Genomic DNA, 17,285 nt, shown 5'->3' with positions numbered 1-17,285 from the left:
CTCAGTAGTTAAGCACCCATGGGTTCAATCCTTTGTACCTCCCCTCCAAAATAAAAGAGAGAGAGAGGTAAATAGTGAAAGAAGTATATAACATTCCAACACTTCTAACTAGTCTATTATACAGCATACTATTTTTACCATTTTGCATCATTGCAAATGGGCTAGTAAATTCATATGTACTTACTCTTCTTTAAATTCCCAACTGCATGCTAATACACTCTGCAGTCATTAACAATGGCCATCATTTCTCATTATGACCCCACTTTGATTTAGGACACTGTAGTTCTCAGGTCTCTTCTGATCTTCCTAGAAGATCTGAGTTGACCAAACATCTGAGAACACTTAGCCCTAGCAGCCTCACTGACATTTTCAAAACTGAAAACAGTAGTGTTTGGGAGAAACTGGCTTAAAAGGAGAGTATGAGCCTGGTATGGTGGCTCATGCCTAATCCCAGCAGCTGGGGAGGCTGAGGCAGGAGGATTGCAAGTTCAAAGCCAGCCTTAGCAAAAGTGAGGCGCTAAGCAATTCAGTGAGACCCTGTCTCTAAATACAAAATAGGGCTGGGGATGTGGCTAAGTGGGTACCGCTCCTTCCCACCAAAAAAAGGAGAGTATGAAATGTGACCAAGGTCAGAGACTTATTCCTATCCAAAAGGATCCTGGAAAAGTCACCTTCAGGGGCTGGGGGGATGTGACTTAAGCAGTAGCATGCTCACCTGGTATGCACGGGCCGCTGGGTTCCATCCTCAGCACCACATAAAAATAAAATAAAGATGTTGTGTCCACCGAAAACTAAAAATAAATAAATAAATAAATAAATAAATAAATAAAAAATTCTCTCTCTCTCTTAAAAAAAAAGAAAAAGTCACCTTCATCTTCAGTGGGTATACCTCCTGAGGAAGGGAGTACCAATACCCTGAGGGACTTATTCCAAATCTGCTACTTGGTCAGCTATAGACCTAAGAAAGCACAAATGGGTAGAAAGAGAGGTGAATGTGGGATCTGGGAAACTGAGATGTCTTTCTCTGGAGCAGATATTGAAATTTAAGATCTTGAATACTGTGAGCAGCCCTGAAAGTAGAGTAAATGTCTGTAAGAGCATCACACACATTTAAAAATGTGCCCATTAGAATCATACATTGGCTGGCCTCATTGTTTATAGGCCCTCTAATTCGGGGCAATAAAATAAAACAGTAAAATAATTCTGAAAATCCTTTTAAATTCATAGTTGGCTCTGAAACAGAATGATTCCCTGAAGCATTTCGAGGATAGCCTTTCCTGTTCTGTGGAGTAATCTAAGCCAGAGAAGACCCTGTGAATGACATGAATCACCTTTGCATCTTGTCTTTGCAACATTTTTCAGAATAATCTTGAGATTTACTAGAGTCATTCAGAGAATTAGGACTGTATATCAGTATTGCCCTAAGATGAGCTCACATGTATCAATGTCCTAACTTCCTACTCACCATTTACAGCACCATTTATGAATGTAGTCATGTGCTGCATTATGACCTTTCAGTCAGCAGTGGACTGCATATATAACAGTGGTTCTGTGAGATTATATTGCCTAATGATGTTATAGGGATCTTAGTTTATATAAGTACATTCTGTGATCACACAAAAATAAAATTACCTAATGGCACATTTCTGAGGACATATCCCCTTCACAACACAACTTATGACTGTATCTGAGCCCCAACAATAAAATAACATCATTTCAATGAATAGATCTTGGTAATTTCAATGAGTCTATTTTGTTGTTTATGTCACAAATAATTACTTTCCAATAGGATTCCTATAGGAATAAGGACTAAAGATATTAGACATTTGTATTATTATGCTGCACATTTACCTGTAAGTATATTATAGTCTCTATTTAATCATCACAAAAATCTATGACATGGGTATCTTATCCCCACTTAACAGTTAAAGAAAACTAAGTACAGAAAGTTTAACTTACATAACACAGAGATAAAACATAATAACTAAAAAGCTGAACATTCTTATTTGTTGATTGGATAAGGAATGGTGACATTACAAAGCTTTTTATTATTCTTCAACTGATATACTCATTTTGTATCCTATTCATATTTCTTTGTTTCTTCCTACCCACCATACCCCCAGGTCTTGTGACTCATTCATAGCTAGTATAATGTAGCAGAAGCGACTCATTGTATGTCTTCAAGACTAAGTTAGAAGAGACTTGGTAGCTTCTGCTTTGTATCCTTGGAACACGCTTTCTGGAAGTTCTGATGTGCTGGGCTCTGACCAAATTCCAGAGGCCTAAAATAATGAGGTATAGGGCTGGGAATATAGCTCAGTTGGTAGAGTACTTGCCTCACATGCACAAGGCCCTGGGTTCAATCCCCAGCACCACAAAATAATAATAATAATGTATGATTAAATGACTATTATCTGAAGACATTAAAATTTGGTGTAATTTTTTTTTTTTTGTACAGCAATGGTACCTGGAAATGGGAAATAAATGATTCAAAAGAGAGAGCCTAGAACCCAGAGGTCCATGCCAAGGACCAAGAATAATCACTCAGGAAGCATCACTGTGCTCTTATCAAGCAGGCTTGGTGCCATGTGCCTGAGTGGATTTCAGAATTGCCATGGAATCTGTGATTTTTTTTTTACCTTTGTTCCTTCCCTTTTTTGGATAGGCCTGTCTATTATAGGCAATCTCTGTCTCACCATCAGAGCCTGAGAAAAATATTTTCTTTAATCCACAGGTTCTATAATAATTAGAAACTCTACCCATAAATCTGTACTCAAGGAACCTCACCTGAGGGTCTATAGGTAGACTTGTGCTTTGTATTGAATTGTGTCCCCAAAATAAAAATGCTGAATCCCTTAAACCTAGTGTGACTGTGTTTGCAGATACATTCTTTAGGGGATAAAGTTAAATGTTGTCATAAGGGCAAGGCCCTAATTAGATAGGACTTGGCCTCATTAAAAGAGGAAGAGAGAGAGATATGCAGTCCTATTAGGGTCCTCCTCCTCCCCTTCTCTCCTAAGTGAGGACACAGTAAGATGATGGCTATCTATAGGCCAGGAAGAAAGCCCTCACTAGAAACTAAACCCTGTTGGATGTGGATCTTGGCCTTTCTAGCCTCCAGAACTGTGAGAAATAAATTTCTCTTGCCTAAGCCACTGAGTTCATGATGTTTTGCTATGGCAGACTGAACTAATACAATCTGGCTTGGACAATAATATTTAATACTTCAAGCCTGAGTCTGATGCTATAATGGAATGAAATATTAAACTGAGCACCCATCTGATAGTATGCATGAACCTGTTGACTATGCGAATGAGCCATCTTGGAAGTGGATCCTCCAGCATTAGTTACTTAACCCTGGCTGATGCTGTATAGACTGGAAATAAGTTGTCTCCACTGAGCTTGATCAAGTTGCAGATTTGGTAACAAAACAAATGATTTTTGTTGTCTCAAAGAGAAATGCAAATCAAAACTACTCTAAGATTTCATCTCACTCCTGTCAGAATGACAATCATCAAGAATACAGGAAATAATAAATGTTGGTGAGAATGTGGTGAAAAGGGTACACTCATACATTGCTGATGGGACTGCAAACTGGGGAAACCTCTATGTAAAGCAGTATGGAGGTTCCTCAGAAACTGGAAATGTAACCACCATTTGACCCAGCTATCCCACTCCTTGGTTCATACCCAAAGGACTTAAAATCGGCATACTATAGTGATGCAGCTACATCAATGTTTATAGCAGCTCAATTCACAACAGCTAAGCTAGGGAACCAACCTAGATGTCTCTCAACAGATGAATGGATAAAGAAAATGTGATATATATATATATATATTTTTTCAATGTGTTATATATATATATATACACACTCAATGGAATATTACTGAGCTTTAAAGAAGAGTGAAATTATGGCATTTGCCAGTAAATGGTTGGAGTTTGAGAATATCACGCTAAGTGAAATAAGCCAATCTCCAAAAACCAAAGGCCAAAAGTTTTCTCTAATATGTGGATTCACAATAAAGTGGTGGGGCACTAGGGAAGAATAGCATTAGATTAGGTAGAGGGAAGTAATGGGAGGGGTGAGGAGGGTATGTGGGGATAGAAAAAGATAGTAGAATGAAACAGACATTATTACTGTATGTATATATGTGACTAAACATGACAAATATGATTCTGCAACACATACTCTCAGAAAAATGAGAAATTATATTCTTTCTATTTATGATATATCAAAGTACATAAATGCATTCTACTGTCATGCATAACTAATTAATAAAACAAGTAAAAAAAATAATGAAAGAAGCCAGACATAAAATATTACATATTATAAGATTTTGTGAGTATTGAGTTCAAGATCATGAATAATAAACTATCATGATAGGGGTTGCAATAGTGGCTGGCTAGCTCTGAAGGAAGAGAAAATGCCTGGAGAGGGCCAGAAAAATATTTTCTAAAGTAATGGATTGTTTCATATAGTAATCACAGATGTAAACATATACAAAAATTAATTGTGCTATACACAAAAGGTTTGTGCATTTACTGTGCCATCTATATCATAATTAAAAAGTAATCTGTCATTATATTGGAAAATCCCAGGAATGGTTATTCTACCTACTATTTAGGCAGGTACATAAAGAGAATTAGGCAAGTAAGAATTAGATCTGAAAGCATGAAGAGAATTCTCTTAGTGTTTTGCTATTCTTAAGGTCAGTCCTTAGGAGGGTGGAATAGGGCTTTGTTCTCTTCATTTTCTCTGTATATTAGCTAAGAGAGAATTACATTTTGTAACAGTGAATCCTTATATAAATCACATGATTTAATGAGTGTTACTGTATTTCTTTCTATTTTGGGGGGGTTGGGGGATAATGGGCATTCAACCCAGGAGCACTCAACCACTGAGCCACATCCACAGCCCTTTTTGTATTTTATTTAGAGACAGCAAGAGCTGAGTTGCTTAGGGCCTCACTAAGTTGCTGAGGCTGATTTTGAAATTTTAATCCTCCTGCCTCAGCCCCCCAAGCTGCTGGGATTACAGGCGTGCACCCACACCTGGCCACTATTGTATACCTTGATTGTATTAGAATATTTACTTCTTATCATTCTCTTGGGAGGTTCTGACACTTTTTGCTGTTCTTTATTTTCCACTTTTGACTTTCCTCCATTTTGGAATCTATTGCTTTTCATTATCACTTTTACTTCATAATCTTTTAATGTCAGCAATTTCTAAACCAGGCTTCAAATCACAGTCTAACAATTCATAAGCAATTAGAGCTGTATTTATTTGTGGCACTCATTGGCATCCTGCAAATTAACTCAATTTATAGCCCTATAGTTTTTATAACTAGAAAAAGTAACATCATATATTAAATTACATTTTATTTTAAAATGGGTAATTTGAGGTTTTGTTTCTTCCTTTCTCTTTTTTCTTCCTTTGCCTGAGATAAATTCACTGCATATTGCATGTTCCAAATTTAAACCTGACACCTAGATAGAAAACTGACAAACAGGAAACGACTAAAGGAAGAGGTTCTTCCTACCATGTTTGATATCATCGAAACAGACACTTTAAAAAAAAAAAAATCTTTTTCTTTTTTTTTTTTTTGGTCAAAAAGAACAGTTATGTCGCTTTATACACTTATCTTATTGTAACTAAGTTAATGAAAAATGTGGTTATGCAATTCGTACAGTTTCTTCTAGTGGATGCTTTATAATTAGTTCTAGATTGAATTCTTGACTAAGATTTGGTTTAGAATATTTAGCTCTTACACACTTTGCCTGGAGATTTACAAACCAATAATAATAATGAAAAGCAATCTGTTACTAATCTTCAGAAAAGAATAATTTACATTTTCCTATTTTCTTGATTCTTAATGAAGGAGCCCTATCAGTGCACGTGTGAAGTGAGAAGGCTGTTTTCTATTGTCAGCCCATGACCTGCAAGTCGATATGGGAGCTTTTATCTTTAAAGCAAAAGTGACACCTGGAGATAGTCCATGGTCTAGGTGTGAAACCCGAGATGTTTTATAACTAGCCATGGAGGCCCTTATAAGATTAAATATTTTATTATAAGAGAAGAGTGTGCTTGTTATAAAACTGAAACAATAGAGAAACATATTTTTAAAAAGGGGTACCATATCTTCTCTCTCACCTCACTCCCTTCAGGTACAGCATTCATCTAGGTAATGGACTTTCTCTCCTTTTCCAATGAAAGTATATGCTAAATGAATCATACTGAAACTAACTTTGTTCACCTAAAAGTATAAAGTGGATATCTTATTTTGTTACTAATAGTAATCTATAACTTTAAACATTTTGAAATAAAAACTTCTGTGGTTAATGTTAAATTATTTTTACTTTTCATAATAAATACATTGTTGTGATAGAAATTAATGTATTACAGATGGGGCTAAAGTCCTTGTTAATCTTGCTTTAGATTTCATTCCTCATCCTCAGTATCTCTCCAGATCACCAGTGTGAGCAGTGTTGTAAATGTCATTCCAGACCTTATTACCTTCATTTACATATCATTACTTACAAAATCATAACAATTAATGTATTGTGTTTTTGTGTATTTGTTTAGCCTAAATAGGATTTGATTATATGTAAAGTTCTGCCATATCCTTTTTTACTTGACATTTTGTCCTAGAGACCAGTTCATGTAAATACATATAAACCTACCTTCATTTTTTTATTATTACTTTTTAGTTGTAGATTGACTCAATATATTTATTTATTTATTTTTATGTGGTGATGAGGATTGAACCCAGTGCCTCACACATGCCAGCACGTGTTCTACCACTAAGCCACAACCCCAGCCCCTGTCTCCATTCTATAACTGAGATTATAGTACATTTAACTTAGCACCTCTCTTATTGATTAACATTTAGTTACTTTCTTTTCTTTTTTTTAATACTTACAAATGATGCTATAATTCTTTTAATTCTTAACATAGTTCTTTATACATGATATATGTACCAAATATCAATTTTGTTAATACACTTAATATTATTATCTCCTACAAAACTTGTAGGTGATAATTAGCAAGCCAGATATTTTTATCCAACTGCTTTTAAAAGTATAGTAAAAGTTGTAATTTTGTCAATAAGTTTGACACAATCAAAATTCTTTCTTTTTTGAGCAACAAGGAAGTTAATGAAAAGCAGTATTACTAGATTCCTGACAGAGTGCAATTTTGTTTGTTTTCATAAATCATGCTGACCTGCACAAATTTCAGTTCCATTCACAGTTTTCATCTCTTTACAGTATTGCTAGTACTCAATATTAAAACTTTTTATCAATCGAATAAGTATAGAATGTTATTATGCTGAGTGTAGTTTTCAATTCCCTGATTTTTAGACTTTCTTAGTGTTTCTTAGTGCTTCTGTGAATGGCTTTTTTATATTCTTTGTCCATTTTTCTCTCATGGGATTTATCTTTTTCTATTGGTTTGTTGGTGTTCTTTGTATAATTTAGATACTAATCCATGGTCTATATACGTTGAAAACATTTTATTCAAATTTGTTGTTTTTCTTTGAACTTTTTTATATATTCTATACTTTGGATCCACATTATTCCCCAAAGAGTGATGTGTAAAAAGTCTTAGTCCCCAGGTAGGTGCTATTGGGAGGTGGTAGAAACTTTAAGAGGTAGAGTCTAGTAGAAAGTCTTTAGATAATTGGAAATGTACACTTAAAGTAGATAGTGGGACCCCAACCCCTTTCTCATGCTTCAAAGCTATGAAGTAAGCAGTTTTTGCCATCATGTGCTCCCGTCATGATTTTCTGTTTTACTCAAAGCCATGAGGCCAACCGACCATGGACTGAAACCTCCAAAACTGTGAGATAATATAACCTTTTTTATCTTTATAAGTTGGTTATTTCAGGTATTTTCTATAGTAATGGAAAGCGGACACATGATATTTTGTGATACAGATTCATTTAAATTTTGATATTGTCAAAATTTTTGACATGATCATGAACAAAGTCTATGTTTTCTTTACTACAAGTTAAATAAAGCACCAGATTTTCTAGCTGTATTGTATACAAGTTTGCAGAAAAACAATTATCATGTTTTTGTACAATTATTATACACCAATATTGTGCTAAATATTCCCATGCTTTTATAGATAGGTGTTAACACTTGAGGTAAGTAAGGCAAGATTCAAACTAACTGTAATTCATAATGCATGCCTTCAAACAGGAATTGCTATCATGTATTAGGCATTTAAGAGATATTATCTTTCTGCTAGTAGTGTAGCAGTGGTTTATTTGGAAGAAACCAAGATTAAATGGGGCCTTCATGAATCCTGTAGAATTTGATATGTCTTGCTTTATGAAAGATTAAACTGGCCATAAATTATTTGATACTGTTTCCATTGAATCCAAGCTGGTTGTTTACTGCTTTGACAAATAGAATATGGCAGAAATGATGCCATGTCAATTTCAGATCTGGCCCTCTGGAAGCCTTAACATTGGTCTCTGGAAACACTGGGTCACAAAGTAGTAGTAGTCTAATTATCTTGCTGGAGAATGAGAGAGGGTACACAATGTGCCCAGTTCTCCAGCTGCCCTCACCAATGTTCCAGGCATGTAAATAAAGCTTTCTTGGATATTTCAGATCATCCTGGCTGCCAACTGAATAGAAACCCTGGTGCCTGAATTCACAACCTAGAAAACTGAAATGTTGTCAACTAGTTTATGTTTTAAGTCACTGAGTTGGGCTGGGGATATAGCTCAGTTAGTAGAGTGCTTGCCTTGAACACATAAGGCCCTGGATTCAATCCCCAGCATCATAAAAAAATAAAAATAAATAAATAAAATAAAAATAAATAAATACATAAAAAATAAGTCACTAAGTTTTGGGATAATGTACCATGTAGCAGTATATAAATGGAACAAAAGCCAACATAAAAACATGATCCAAAAAGAAGAAAATGCTGCAGTTATAGCAGATTAATTCTCAAGATAACAGAGCTTACCATATGAATTTCTTGCAATGTGACTTTCATTAATTTTACAATAACAAAGAACCATTCTTTCAAATATATTTTTTGCATTATTTCCACATACTGCTTTCAAAGAAAAAAACATGATAACACAATCATCCAGAAATAAATAATAATATTATGCCCTAGAAATAACTAAGTGTTTTCAATCTTAAGCTTCAATCTTAATGCAGAGCATGAGAATCATGTCTTGACTCAGCCTGAGACTTGAATTCCAAATATTAGAATAAGAAAGAATGTAGAAAACTAGCTGGTAGAGTTTCTTATTTTGCATTTGAAATACTGCATCTGGGAGAGAGTGAGTGATTTGTTTAAGGACTCATGGATGATTAGCAGCAGAATCAGGAATAGAACTTTATTTTTTTTCTTCTTCCTCTAAAGCCATCTACCATACTGTGCCACTAGTCATGTACAAAGACACATGAGCACAAAAAAGATAATTTGGCTTTAAAATTTCAGAGCTCAATCCTTTCAATGCTGTTGTAATTTGATTTCTAGGACCAAGCAGCCATTAAAATTAGTGTAGTTTGCTAGTAAGTGAAAAAAAAAATACTTCATGTTTTCTCTCATATATGGAATCTAGGGGGAAAAAGAGGTGACACGAAAGTGGAGGGGGACTGTTAGGGAAGAGGAAGGAGACCAGGAGGAGAGAGTAGAGGTGTAAGAAAGAGTAATTAGGGAGGGTGGATACAACCAAAGTATGTTATGCACATGTGTGAAAATGTACACAGACTCAGTATTTTCTACAATTTTTATGCACTAATGATTATAATAATTTTTTTTCAAAAAAATATGATTTTAGTTGTACAGCCAAGAAGTTAGCATCAAAGGTTTCCATAATATTCAGTTTTCTAATGTGGATGATGACTACATAAGTGATCATGATACTATATACATTTAAAAATATAATCATACTTTATATTGAGGCAAATGCAAAAATTCTTTGTACTTTACTGATATTAATTATTCTGTAATTAGAAACAGAAGAGTCTTATATGTATAACCATTATATACTATCTCCTTCTAACCTGGAAAAATGTTAACTGGATAAAAATTTCTAACGACCAAAATGCTTAACACCATCATTACTTTTTCACATTATTAATTGGTAATGATTTTGTAGCCATTGTATGATATGGAGATGAATATTGGAAGGGCTGGTAAAAGTTGAAAGACTGGTAAAAAAAATGTATTTTTTTGTTTTTACAGTTAATGTGTAAATGATTTATGGGTCAGAGTTCTAGGGGGAGGAGCAAATGGCATTCTGCTAGTTATCTACTGCTATGCAAAAATCTCCACTATCTTGGCATCTTGAAACAACGTGCCTTTAGTATCTCAGAGTTTCTGTGGATCAGGAACATGGGCACAGCTTAGGCAGATCCTTAAGGGTCCCATGGTATTGCAGTCAAGGTGTTGACTAGAGGCTTCATTGGGGAAGAATTGCTTTCAAGTTCACTCACATCCTTGGCACAATTTATTCCTTGTGGCTGAGAGTTGAGGTGGAACTTTTTGCTGGCTATTGGCTGCAGGCTGTGGGGCACTCTTTTTTAAAAAATATTTTTTATTTGTTCTGATTAATTATACATGATAGTAGAATGCATTTTGACACATCATACAGAAATAAAGTGTAACTTCTCATTCATCTGGGTGTACATGATGTAGAGTTATAAAGGTTGTATAATCATATATGCACATAGGGTAATAATGTTCAATTCATTCTACTATCATTCTTACCCCCCATGCCCCCTCCTCTTCCTTCACTCCCCTCTGTCCAGTTCAAAATGTCTCTATTCTCCCCACATCCCACTGTGAATTAGTGTCCTCATATCAGAGAAAACATTCAGCCTTTGACTGTTTGGGATTGGCTTATTTTGCTTAGCATAATATTCTCCAATTCCATCCATTTACCAGCAAATATCATAATTTCATTCTTCTTAAAGGCTAAGTAATATTCCATGGTGTATGTATAAGCTGTGGGACACCCATAAGTCTTCTTGTCATATGATCACTTCTCTGTCATGATCATTTGCTTCATCAAGCCATGAGGAAGAGTCTCTAGAATGCATCTACTAGTGAGATAGGTCTTATTCAACATGGTGTGATTGTGAGTGAGGCATCCATCACCTTTTTAGATTTTATGATTGAGAAGCAAGTCTCAGGTCCTCTCCACACTCAAGTGGAAGATATTATACAAAGGCATGAACATCAGGAATATCACAAAGTGGAGATTATGGAGGGCCAGGTTGTCCATCATATGCACATACAGAAATATGAGTGAGAGTTTAATGAAAGATCTATTTGCAAAGGTATAAGCAAGATTAAGAAAGGCCAAAAAGGAATGCTGAAGCATCTTGGGTCTTTTAATAACCGGGAGCCTTTATCACCCATGAGTTTAAAAGGATGGCTGAAGAATGGAAAATTTATCCCTTAAGTGTAGGGGGAAGCTGGCTACCCAATAGAAGATACAACTCTGATAAGGGAACATTGCCACTGTCAACTTCCAGTGTGGCAGAAAGGGAACCAGGGAAATAAATAATCAGAAATTTGGGGGGGACTTTTGGGTGTCCCAAGGCCTTTTATAACTATTTTTCAATAATATTTTTTATAGTAATATTGAGATAACTTTTGCCTTATTTTCTCATGAATGTGCAGAGGAGTTTTTCAGGGACTGCATAATGTGACTTGAAACAGATTAAATGTAACCATAATTTGGATCTATAATGACCCTGAAAGGTCCATGTGCTAAAGGCTTTGGTCACCAATCTGTGGCACTATTGTGAAGTAGTGGACCTTTTAGAAGGTGGGTCTACAGCAAGGAAGTTAGATCATTGGGGACATTCCCTTCAAGGGGATAGTGGGACCCTGGCTCCTTCCAATCTCTCCTGTTTCCTGCTGCCCATGAGGTGAGCAACTTTGCTCTGCCACATGCTCTCTGCCATGATCTTCTACCTCATCACAGGTTTAAAAACAATAGAATGAACGGCTCATGGGCTGAAGCCTCTGAAAATGAGAGCCAAAATAAACCTTTCCTCCTTTAAGTTGATTTATCTCAGGTATTTTGTCACCATGATGGAAAACTGATTAGCACAAATACAGAAGCTGATATGAAAATCTGGCTGCCTTATATTAAGCGAGATATTCAAGAGATTTGCAAAAATATCAAACAATGTCAATTTAATCATAATTTGTATGGGAGAATATAGTTATTTTTCAGAAAAGTATTACTTATATTAATGTACAATGGGCTTATTATTTTGAAAATGAATTAATGTCAATTTTTCAGCTTCAGTTTTCATTGATAATATCAACATACATAATTTTTGTTATACTTTCTAAACTCAATAGACACAACTTTTATCTCTTAGGAGTAGAAATGAGTTTCAAAAACAAACACTTTGAGGCCTACTGCAATAATCTTTTCCTTCTTCCATTTTTCTAACTTTCTGCTAGTGGGTTCCATTGGTTGAAGCCAGAAGAGGAGCTAACTTGGTTAATGTAGCCACAAACATCAGCTTTCTGCAACACAGAGCAGGGTAGATGAGGTTAGAGAATAGATGTTGAGGGCAAACACAGCACATCTAACAGAGGTAATATTTTTTGCTATGTTAGGTTTAACTTATAACCTTCAAAATCCTAAGAAAATATACTGCTAAATAATCTTATCATCAATTTTCTCCTATTTGAGGAATTGTACAGTAAAATTGATCAAATGACTTGTCAGGCACTTCAGTTTTAGTATTTCAGTCTCACCATTAAGAAGACTCATGGGTTGCATAAAGGTTGTGATTTTCATAGTGTTTTAGTCACCTTTTTCAATGCTTCAACCTGACCAGAACAATTTAGAGAAGGAAAAGTTTACTTGGGGGCTCACAATTTCAGAGGTCTCAATCTATAGACAGCAGATTCCATTCCTCCAGGCTCAAGGTGAGGCAGAACATCATGGTGGAGGAGTGTGGCAGAGGGAAGCAATTCACATGATGATCAGAAAGCAGAGAGAAGACTCCACTTACTAGATACAAAATATGTATCCCAAAGGCACACCCCTGGGAACCCACCTCCCCCAGCCATATCCTACCTTCAGTTATCACTCAGTTAATTCTATCAGGGAATTAATTCACTAATTGGGTTAAGGCTCTTATAACACAATAATTTACACCTTAATTGTCTTGCATTATCTCATACATGAGATTTTTGGGGGGACACCTTACATCCAAACCATAATACATAGAATTCAGAAAATAAGAGGTAAATCTGTATTTTGTATAGTAACTATGGAAACATAAAAGCTTCCAGTTAATGGAATTCCAGTGCCTTGTTTCTGAGCCACTTGGCACCCTTGACAGATCTCTCTCCATGTATTGATGAGGCTGATAAGCACCCCAGAAGAAGGTCTCTGACTCTGACCCAGCATTTTGTGCCTCTACTTCCTGTCTTCTTAAGCTTTGTGCTTTGTCTCAGTTATGACTTTTCTTTTACCTAACTTCTACCCTTATCTCTCTACTGGCTTCACACACTAGGCTCTGGGTCAACTCTGATCTATTCCAGTGTTCATTCTTCACTCTGAGAACTGTAGGACATGGGTATTGAGACTTATTCAGAGTTCTGCAGCCCCATCTGCCTGGTGTGAGAGCTTAGATGACTTGGGATAGGATCAGATCACCAAGCTTGGCCACTGCCTGAATAAGAGATCCTCAAGACACTTTACCTTTTGTTATTCTTAATCTTCAATCCCTAATAAAACTCCTAATAGGTTTGAGAAATTTGTGAGATTTGGAAAAGTTAAATAAGAATTTTGACCTTTCCTTCCTGTAAATAAATAATCAACTTACCAATATGTATTTCTATCTCTTCAGAGATGTAGTTAATCTATCAGTTTCCAGGACCTGGTTAGCCTTGAGAAAAATAAAAAAGCAAAATTTCTGACTTTATACCATTGTTCAGAGTTTTTCCTTTAAATTCCAGTGCTGTTTGAGGAGGCTTGCCAGGCTTTCCTGCCCATCCTACTAAACTTTGTTCATTAGTAGGAGGTTATTTTATTGGGATTTGTTATTGTCTTCATCTCTCCCTTTTTCTAATATTCTGGCTTTGATGATGTGATATTCTGTTCTTTGTATCTTAGGAGATTTAGGTAGCCTAGTGAACCTATACCATGGATCAAAGATACAATATAGATTAATGTGGAAGAAGAAATCCAGATCATGCTTCCTGTGAAACAGTGTTGGAATTCTGCATTCACAGGTGGAAAGCAACAGTAAGTTAATAGGAATAAACATAAAATAGAAATTGGAGAAGGACTGGCTTTCTGTGATGAAATAGTAAAATCTCCCTAGTTGAAAACAGTACTTTGCTTGTGCCCCTCAATGTTATCTCTCAGACACCATTTGGGACAAAAGGATGAGGCTCAGAGTCGTCAACACAGTTCTCTGTCAGTAAGAATTTGCCCACATCAAGTAAGCACAGCCTAAGATTGCTTATCTATTTGTAAGCTTCTGTGGTTTGGGGGCCTCCGATTTTCCCATGATCTTCATACTCTCTCTTGATCATTTTTATCTTGAATCTTCTAATCTAAGACAGTGTAACTGATAATATACACTCACTATATAACTTTGACCTTGTCCCAACTTTTCTTTTGGCCTTATCCCAACTTTTTTTTTTTTCCTTAAAAAATTTGGTTCTCATGTATCATCAAATCTCTTCTTTTTGGAACTTTTTAATTGCCATGTTGTACTGATTCACTTTCTAGAGCTTGGTATACACAATTCATGGCTCCATCCTAAGGCTATAGTAGAAAAGTTGGTTCACCTCTGTTTGGTTCTCAGAGAGAGTGCTAAATCTAGCTTCAAGCCCAGTGTTCTAGAATCTACCAATTACTAGGTGTTCCAAAAATACTTGTTGAATGAACGAATAAATAAATGAATAAAAACTTGTCTTTATGCTTTCAGAATGTAAAAATAAAACCCACAAGATTCTTTTTAGCAATAATATATTTCAATAACACCCTTATCAGCCATGTTGCCTTAAAAAGAGAGCTTACATGTTTGTATGTGGATATTTTTGGTTTGTCTGAAAATAAAGCAGAGCATATGCAAAGCAGAACAGCAGTAGGTAACAGCCATCTGCAAGTCAGTGCAAACACACACACACACACACACACACACACACACACAAAAAGGTGCTATCAAATTTAATGTTCAAATAATAAAAATCCAGTAAAATGTTTTAAGTAAATCTCAGAGGCTCACAAATAATAAAGCATAATCTACATTTAAATTACCTATGTAATGTGCACTTTGCATATATGAAAGGTTTGATTGAACAGACTCAATTTATTACTCAATATGCAAAAATGGGATTCCCAGTTTTTGTGCCATAAATTTGATCTCAAGGAAAGAAATAAGTATACTTTTACATTTTGGTTCTATTCTCCTTTGGTACAAAGTGATTTCTCTTGGAGGAATGAAGGCTAGATCTTACTTCCAAGTTTTCCTACAATTAGGCTGTTGCAGATGGGTATTTTAGTAGCTGTCATCCTTTCTGTGCCAATGGCGGACATTGCAGCATTTCTTTCCCTAATGAGAATAGATTTATCAATACAGATTTTCAGTTGCTATTATCTGATGCTCCCAACTTAGGCCATTGCTTAACTGAGGAGAAAAATAATTTGCCACCTACTAGTGTCCATCTCACATTGTATTTTTGGTAAAAGTTATTTTTCTCTTCTTAAGCACCGTTTTTTGCCAAATATTGACCAGTTCATATGTTTTTGAGCATGCCCTTCTGAAGAGTTTTCTATCTTTAGCAGAGCTTAGTCATGAGTATTTTTTGTCTGAGGTCAGAAGTCATCCTTGGCCCCTTTGAAGCCTAGATTCAATGTGAACCTAGATCCACCTGTGGGAGAGAATAGAGAAACAGTACCCTAGCTGCTCCAGAGTTTTATCTGGGCCTATATGTGTGTCCACCTTCCCTCTTCTTGCTCTAAGTTACTACTAAGTAATCCTAGGCTTTATCTTGCCCATGACACTCTTGGATGCAGGGTTTTCAAGGGCTCTGGCCATGTTGCTCCTGTCTACCACTGAATGCATAATTCCCACAGGTGCCCAGGATGGAGTAGGTGCTCAGCAAATGATAGCTGAAGGAAAGAAGGAAGAAAAGAAAGAAGACAATCAGCAGATTCTCCACTATTGATGTCCTCCCTTTCTGGAATCTATACATTCTAGCTTTGTTTACCATTATTACTTAGGGAACATGATTCCATATTCCCTACCCCTGCCCCTGACCTGTTTGTCTTGATGTCTATTTGACCCTGTTGGGCTCTTGATTTGCCATATTTAGCTTCTTGACATTCTGAGGAGTGTGGACAGTTTTTCAGGTATAAACATGTATTAATTGGATGCTTTCTACTTGGAGTATCAAAGAATCCTCACTCGACTGCTTTAAATGATTAGAATTATTTCATGCAATAAATAAAGTTATAAAAAATCTGATGGAGAAGTAGATTTAAAAAAAAATTAAAAGAATTTCGAAGACCAGGCATCTCAGTAATTAGAGCTCTGCCTCTCTTAGGAGATCTCATGCCCTGCCATCTGCTGCATTAGCTTTGCTCTCTCAGTAGCTCCCCTCATTGCTGCAAGATAGTTGCACAAGTTCCAACATTTCATCTGGACATGATGAAATCAGTGGCTAAAAGTAAACTGACTTTTTGTGTATTTTCCACGACCCCTGGCTGACTTTGCTTCATGTCTCACTGGTCAAAACTGAACCACCTTCTCAGAGTAAGAATGGCATGATTGATCTAGACCAGGCAGGACCCTTCTGAGGGGCCGGGGTGGCCAGCCTCCCTTGAAATACATGGTACTGGCAAGGAGGGTGGGAACTTCATGCAAATTGAAGTGTTATAAACAAGTAAGAAAGGAATGGCTGTTGGGAAGATAATGGTCTAGTTTGGGTTCCTAAAACTATGTATAGTGGATTATTTAGGAAATGCTAGGAAGGTAGGGAATTGAGAGAAGGAAAGGAAAGCAGTTCATGAAGGGTACATTGTAAATCAAGTTGCTAGAATGGGCAACTGAAATTTAATGCAGCTGGGGAATTCTTAGAGTTGCTGGGAATCAGTGGAGACATTTCCTAACCAAGTTGTAAGAAACTGGAGCATTCATCTGCCAACTTCCATCAACCATTGACGGAAGGGTTACTCCAAGTGGTGTTAAACCCCCCAGCACTTCTAGTCTGTGCTGCATGCAGGCCTAAAGAAAGCCCTTGGGCAGAGTCGCAGGCTGTA

Source organism: Callospermophilus lateralis, chromosome 1 (assembly GCF_048772815.1).
Source record: "Callospermophilus lateralis isolate mCalLat2 chromosome 1, mCalLat2.hap1, whole genome shotgun sequence".
NCBI lineage: Eukaryota > Metazoa > Chordata > Mammalia > Rodentia > Sciuridae > Callospermophilus > Callospermophilus lateralis.
The sequence above is the reverse complement of the archived record's forward strand: the minus strand, read 5'-3'. Positions refer to the sequence as shown.